Source organism: Myotis lucifugus, unplaced genomic scaffold (genome assembly GCF_000147115.1).
Source record: "Myotis lucifugus unplaced genomic scaffold, Myoluc2.0 scaffold_64, whole genome shotgun sequence".
NCBI lineage: Eukaryota > Metazoa > Chordata > Mammalia > Chiroptera > Vespertilionidae > Myotis > Myotis lucifugus.
This window is the reverse complement of record NW_005871112.1, coordinates 4893650-4901191: the sequence shown is the minus strand read 5'-3', so window position 1 is coordinate 4901191 and position 7542 is coordinate 4893650. Positions and strand designations below refer to the sequence as shown.

General features: G+C 37.9%; 1 non-coding gene across 1 annotated transcript; it reads right to left on the bottom strand.

Moving 5' to 3' along the window:
- Nucleotides 1-474: 474 nt before the first annotated feature.
- On the bottom strand, nt 475-611 carry LOC111826266. Its single transcript, XR_002829550.1, has one exon. It is a non-coding gene; the product is annotated as a small nucleolar RNA SNORA29 (small nucleolar RNA).
- Nucleotides 612-7542: the final 6931 nt, after the last annotated feature.

The following is a 7542-nucleotide window of genomic DNA, read 5'->3' as shown; positions in this document are numbered from 1 at the left end:
TGGATTGAGCCCCAGCTACTTTCCATAGGATTTACTTACTATCACAAGCTTGCTTTTTTCAAAAATATATTTGTGTTGATTTCAGAGAGAAAGGGAGAGGGAGAGAAAGATAGAAACATCAGTGATGAGAGAGCATCATTGATTAGCTGCTTCCTGCATGCCCCGCACTGGGGACAGAGCCTGCAACCCGGGCATGTGCCCTTGACCAGATATCCAACTGTGACCTCCTGGTTCATAGGTCAACGCTCAACCACTAAGGAACCCTGGCCGGGCACAAGTTTGCTTTTAATTCCTCCCTCCTTTTTCTCCCCTGTATTCCGTCCTCCCCACCATTCCCTTCCCTACTCATCTAAGTGCTTTTTCTGAATACATTTCATAATTAATCACTTTCACCTAAATCCTCATCTTAGGGTCTGTTTCAGGGATACCCCGTCTAAGTCAGGATCTGCATGGCATGTATCAGAAAATGAATTTTTTTTTCTGTTCAGCCATTTCATATAGGAGGAGGACACAAATAAATCCTCCCTCTTCAGATCATGGCAATTTTAATCTATCCCATAAGCATAGCCACTAAAATCTATTAGGAGAAAATGTGGTAGTCAAATGGGAAGCAGAAAATGAATTTTTAAAGATATAAAATGGTAGAATAAACTGAAAATTCCTTTATAACCATTACAGGCAAATAGACATATGTCTGAAAGAATTTCATGTCAGGTAAACTTGTTTTTTGATCAATAGTAAGCTAAGAGAATTAATTTTAGTCAGAATAATTTTAGACAGATAATGAAAATTAGACAGAATTTTCTAAAAGGCAATGCTCAAAAGAATACTGGATTGACTTTTCTGACATCTTTTTAATGTTGAGATACTACATTCTAAAAGCTTGCGATCACGTTATCCATTTCGTATGGGTGTGGCACTGTGAAGGGCAAGGAGAAAGCATTCTGCTGGCTTTTCATAGCACACCAGGACTGGGAAGAATGTAGTAGGTGCTCAATGAACTAGGTACACTTGGAGAGATCCCATTTTTCCATACTCCAGGGGCCTCCAGACCTGACCTCTCTTTAACCTCTCAAGGGGAGAACAGGCATCTTTGTAAAAGAGTAACAAATGGAGAAGTAAAGAATGGAGATGAGCCCCCCCCCCAAAAAAAGAAACAATTCATCATTTTCTTATTTTAGTCTTTACTTTGAGTAATGAGGCACTCAAGTCCCAGTGATTTAAGTGGTCTACCAAAATCAGTCAGCTGGTTAGTGGCAGGGCAGGGACTTAGATCCAGGTCTCCAAGGTTCTAGTTAAATGCATTTCCACTGCTGATACCAGCTGTTCTACTTTTTAAATTACTTAATATTCCTCCAGATTTTCTGAGGTGCAAATTTAATCTTTCACCAGCTTTTGATTTTTTTCAGTTGATGCAATTATCAGAAAGAAGGGATTTGCTTAATTTAATTATCAAACATGACTCAGGTTAACTATTTATAAAGCCATTAAAAGTTTACCTTCCTCATTATGAGCCTGGCTTCCAAGTGGAGTAGGGCGGGGTGTGAGCCACCCTTTCTTTCCTCCCAGAAGGCTGGCAATGTCAAGGCAGCCATGTGTCACCAACAAACCAATACTTGGAGGAGAATGTTTAACATTTAAAAAATCATGTTTTATAACCAAAATGTAAGACCTATATGCAAGTCAACAAAAGAAACACAAAATATTGAAACAGCTATTTTCTTCCGTAATCTTTTCTTTTTATTTGTAGAGCCAAAAGAGTGATTCCTCCTTTAATGTCTAAGCAATTTGCCAATGTAGAATGGATTAACTGAAAGAGCAATTATATTATTTCTATACCTACAGAATATAGTACTGATGTAAATAACTTTTTCAAAAAGGTAGTCTTGGATATCCATGTACCTAGTTTATTTCCATTGGTACATCATTGCTACGTTTTTCAAAACCTAATAGGCAAACATAAAATCTATAACAGAGTTCTCCCTGCACCCTGGTATCTATTGCAGTGAATATTGTGTGTGGCTCTGGTTTTGGGTTTGGTTTAGACCCAGCTAGATTTGACATCTTTATAAAAGCCATTCTACAGAGTTTACATGCATATCAGTGGCTATAAGTTAAAAGTAAGAATATTTAATATGTGATGGTCTCTTTACAAACAAATCTTAATGATAAAGTTAAAAATATTTTACAAATACATTTAAAAAGTATAAATTTTGCTTGTGCTTTTTGATCAGTTTAAATAGTATACATATTCTAAATACAGGTTTAAATTATGTTTTAAAGCTCCCTTTTCAAGAGAAAAGAGGCCACTATTAATAGAGATTTTTAATCATTTACAAATTAAAATGCAGAGTTGTTATACTATCCTGTGATAAACCTACATATTCTATTTCTGTAAAATTTGTTTCTACCTACATGCAAAATTAACATTAATTTTCAGAAGATGTTACAGGAGGGATAATTAACTTTGGGAGAAAATAACTATAAATATGAATGAAATAATACCACTTGAAAAATAATCATCTCATAATTAGATCCATTCTGCAGAAATTTAGCTCATATGTTTGTTGTTTTGCAGACACAAAATTATCTTTGAAATGGAATCTTTATTAGTCTCCTCCAACATTAACCCCTGCAGCAGAGACTTCAGCCTACCTAATGTGAGCATTCCAACCCAATCGACCACTCACCAGCTGTACGGCCTCGGGTAGGTGACATCATCACTCTGAGCCTGTTTCAACATCTACAGAAAAGGAATGTTAATTATAGGAGTTACCTCATGGCATTGCTGTGAGGATTAAAATGAATCGATGCCCAAAAATACTTAGAATGCCTGGCAAAGAGTGATACTATATATGTTTTTATTATGATGATTATCATACCCAGTGCATCCTAGGTGCTAAATAAACATTTGTTGCATTAAATGCCCCTCCAAAATAAAGCAATGCATAGAGCCCTTCTCAGATAATATAACACAAAATATAGTCCCATTTGCTATAAATGCAAATTCTAAGAAAATAAAAAGTTCAGAACACTGTTTCCAGTGGCTGGAATTTACCGAGCAGTTGTTGGTGCAGTGTCGTCTGAGGGGCTCTGAGAAGCCCACAGCATCCGCACAAACGCTGCTCTAGTGCCTGAAGCCCACCCACTGTAATTTTGGCAAAACCATTGAAAATCCTTTTAAGAAACAAATGTTAAAGAGTAGAAAGAGGTGATGCTACTTATTAAATGATAGTCGATCACTTGGAATAAGGTGGGGAATTTAAATAATACTTACTGTTGCTTTAGCTATGTCATTTATTAGATTAGTCACCTGGTTACAAACATTCTGTGGGATTATATCAGAGAAAGAACAGGAATGCTAAGAACTCAGGAGAGTGCTGGAAAGGCTCTAAGATAAGACAGAAGGAGTAAAATGCCTAGTTCATTTTTTTTCCCCAGAGGCTAGGACACCTCTGTCTTCTCAGAATGCCGTCAATACTATTTTAAAAGGAGAATTTCCAACCTCAGGATGTATGTGGTAGTGTGTCTAGCTTTTGAAGTCACTGACAAAAAAGATCTGATAATGTTCTATGTTTTGACACTTCCATTATCCCACAAAATAAAGACTTTCTTGCTTTAAAAAAAAAAGTGGTTCCCTGCTTTAAAGAAAAAGCTTGTCTCCACCTAACAGTGGAGGTTTCATTTATACCTTGTGCAGAGTACAAATTGCGGTGCAGGAGTTAGTGTGGATCAGCCGGGGACACAATTAGAGAGCCTGACATTGGGTTACCGGGACAGAGACGGCTTGCTATGCAACGCTGACCTGTCACACTCAAAGGTGGAGGAAGACCTTAGAAACAACGGGTGTGCTGTGAGAAGCAAGTGGCACTGGTTTTTAGTACACACTCACTGAACTAATTACAGAAAGTTCATGGTGCCGTAGTAGTACTCTGAGTTCCAGCATCTGGGTTCATGTGCTCAGGGTATGTGTTATGATAGGAACTGACGGTCGGAAGATTGTGGTAACCCACTGATAATTCTATTAACATTATATAAATGTGGGGCAGTGGATGTATATATGACATTCCTCTCCTTCCTTTCCAAGATCTGATAAGACGGACACAGGGGTCAGACTGATGGGGACTCACACGCTGGAGCCCCTACTACTAGAAGCTAGCTTGGAGAACAGGAGGCAGGTGTGCTGGTGGCTTCTAATACTCATGTAAATTTACCTACCACACTTCCGAACCCCCAGGCATGGCCAGAAGCAAAGATGAGTCCGCTACTCATAGGACAAAGCAGACTAGAAGGTACTTTATCTACAGGTAGGAAGTCCTCCCCTTAACCTCCAATTAAAGGGAAGAGTGAATCAAACACACCAGTTCTTTCTCCTTCTCTGGTGAATTACATTCATGTAAGTGAGATTATATATTTGTCTTTCACTGACTGGCTTATCATTTATTGATTTTCAGAGAGAGGAAGGGAGGGAGAGAGAGAGACAGCGAGAAAGAGAGAGACAAACACTGATGTGAAGGAGAAACATGGACTAGTTGCCTCCTGCATGTGCCCAGACCAGGAATGGAACTCACCACCCTTAGTGCATGGGATGACTCTCCAACCAACACAGGCCAGGGCTGACTGGCTTATTTCACTTAGCATAATAGTCTCCAATATTTTCATTGCTTGCTATGTTTTACTGACAGTTACTTGGCTGTGCTTTTATGAGAATCTCCTTCGAAAGTAGTACATTTTTCATAATAGGAAAGAATAAAAAAAAAACAACCTTTGAAAAATTTGTTCATTAACCCTTCAGAGCAACTCTACCAAACCTCATTCTGAAGATCTCATGAAGACCAAAGAATTTTGAAGATTCCATACAGACCAAACAACCCTGCTTTCTAATGCCAGGCTGAATGCTTAAGAAAATATGAACAAGGAGAGAAAGATGGAAATCCCTATAGGTGTTTTGTGCCTTCTTGGTTGTTAAAGCTTCCACAAAGCTATCTAAAAGGGTTTAAGGCTCATAACAAAATTTGGGATGAGAAAGGATGACTTACTTTGATAAAATGGAAGAATTCTTGTTAAAGCAGTCACAGACTAATTTTAGGAAAGAGTTGATGTGAAAGTGAAAGATCTGAAAAATGTTCCTTAAAACACTTAGGCTCTTTTACCCTCCCAAAATATATATGTGCCAGGTTCAAGTCCATAGGTGGCAATAAGTGATTTTCTAAATATTCCAAGGATTTTTTTTCTAACTCAAGGCCCATATCCAGTTGCAAGTATAAACATGTTGCTGATCTGATCTGCTACAAAGAGTATAGGAGGATAAACTTGGAAATTGAGGCTGGTGTTTAACTCATTTCCTGGGTTTTCTTTCTAATGGTTTCTTTGGTTCTTTGCAGGATTCCACACCACTTCACCCCAATTTGCTGGCCACTTTTAACTGTGTCATGCCAGCCTAGGTAGCAGCTCTGTTAGCCTACTGAATACAATAATGTGATTTGCCTTGTTCAAGAAATACAGTATTATCCTTTATAATAAAAGAGAAACATTCAAATTAACCGTCCCTCTGCTACTCTCAAGCCATGCCCACAAGCCAATCAGGAGCAGGTATGCAAATTAACCCAACTAAGATGTTGGCAGCCATGGAGCTGGAGCAAGCAGGAGGCTTGGGTTGCCCCTGGCAATGGAGGAAGCCAAGCTTCCCGCCTGCCCTGGCTGGTCCTTGGCTCTGCTCAAGGCTACAAAGTTTTAATTATCCTATATAATAAAAGTGTAATATGCAAATTGACCCTAACAGCAGAACGACTGGGAATGACTGGTCACTATGACACACACTGACCACGGAGGCAGACGCTCAATGCAGGAGCTGGTCCCTGGTGGTCAGTGCGCTCCCACAGGGGGAGCTCTGCTCGGCCACAAGCCAGCCTGATGGCTGCCAGCACAGTGGTGGTGTCGGGAGCCTCTCCTACCTCCTCAGCAGCGCTAAGGATGTCCACTGTTCCCTGCTGGCAAGTGGTCATCCCCCGAGGGCTTCCGGGATGGCAGAGAGATGTCTGACTGCCAGCTTAGGCCCGATCCCCCGGGGAGCAGGCCTAAGCCAGCAGGTGGACATCACCCAAGGGGTCCCAGACTATGAGAGGGCACAGGCTGGGCTGAGGAATCCCCCCCCCCAAGTGCACATATTTTTGTGCACTGAGCCTCTAGTTGGATATAAAATCTCTAATGACAAAATTATATATCCCTAACATTAATGCAGTGACTTCCATTTCTAAATCTGTGAATGGCATTATAATTAATGCAAAGATATGTATTTCCAATTTGGAAAAAAAGTGAGATTTTGTATCTTTTATGTTGAAACTTGGGCTCTTTTAAAGAAGAATGCATAGGACTTAAAAGATAAAAGGTTGAGTACTACTGGGTTAGGAAACAGAAAATAAATTTGGCAATAACCAGTAACTTGTTCTCTTCCATATAATTTCTAGTCAGTGATTGCTAAATTTTGAACCACCACTTTCCATAATTTAGTCAATATCTGTCCAGAACTAGAAATGAAGTATATTATCCTTAATATATTTCAATATATTTTTCAAATGTTGAATGTTAGGGTTGTCCAATCATTTGGCATCCAAAATTAGTAAGATCCCTCTCTAAAGTAGTTGAAATAATAAAATGAATTAAGAAATTAACTGAGGTCACTCAGAGATATACTGGTGTATCTGGAAGTAAAACCCAAGGCAATTTTTGGTTCCATAATTTTTTATCCCACCAAGGCACATCTTTGGTAGTTAATAATTATATATCTCCTCTCTTATATTATTTATGTTCCTTGAACCATCAGTCTTTTAAATGATAATTTGGAATATTTTTAAAAGTTGACCTTCTCATTGTTCCTTATATAGATATTTTCAGCAGGACCAACAATAAAAGAGGAGAAAGAAAGAAAAGAAGGAAGAAAGAAAGAGAGGAAGGAAGGAAAGAAGGAAGGAAAGAAGAAAGGAAGGAAGGAAGGAAGGAAGGAAGGAAGGAAGGAAGGAAGGAAAAAAGGAAGGAAGTTTTAAAAGGTGAGAGGAAAATAATAAAGAATTATTGTGAAAATCTGGATACGGGTGAATATCACGTTAAATAGATTATTACATATAGACATAACCTGTTCTACCTGTTAAAGAAAAATTGAATTATTATTTATAACATTCTAATATTAAGTCATAATATTTCTGCTATAGAAGGTTCAATAAACTAATAAAAGTATCCACATAAAAAAAGTTAATGCCAACTAACAGAATAAGAATAAATGAATCTAATTTTTTACTAAAAAATTTTAGAAAAACAACTTTCTGTTTAATTTATATCAGTAATTTGTAAGAAACCCAATTTAGCCTATTCTAAACAAAAGAAATATGTTTCTAATTCATATCTATAATTATAATTATGAAGCAGAAGAAACTGTTATAAACTATGCTTCCTATTGTCATTTTATTTAATTTATTTTGCTTTATTAAGCACATTCTTATCTAGCTCTTTAGAAACCAATTCTTTATCCAGGATGGCAGTTTCAAG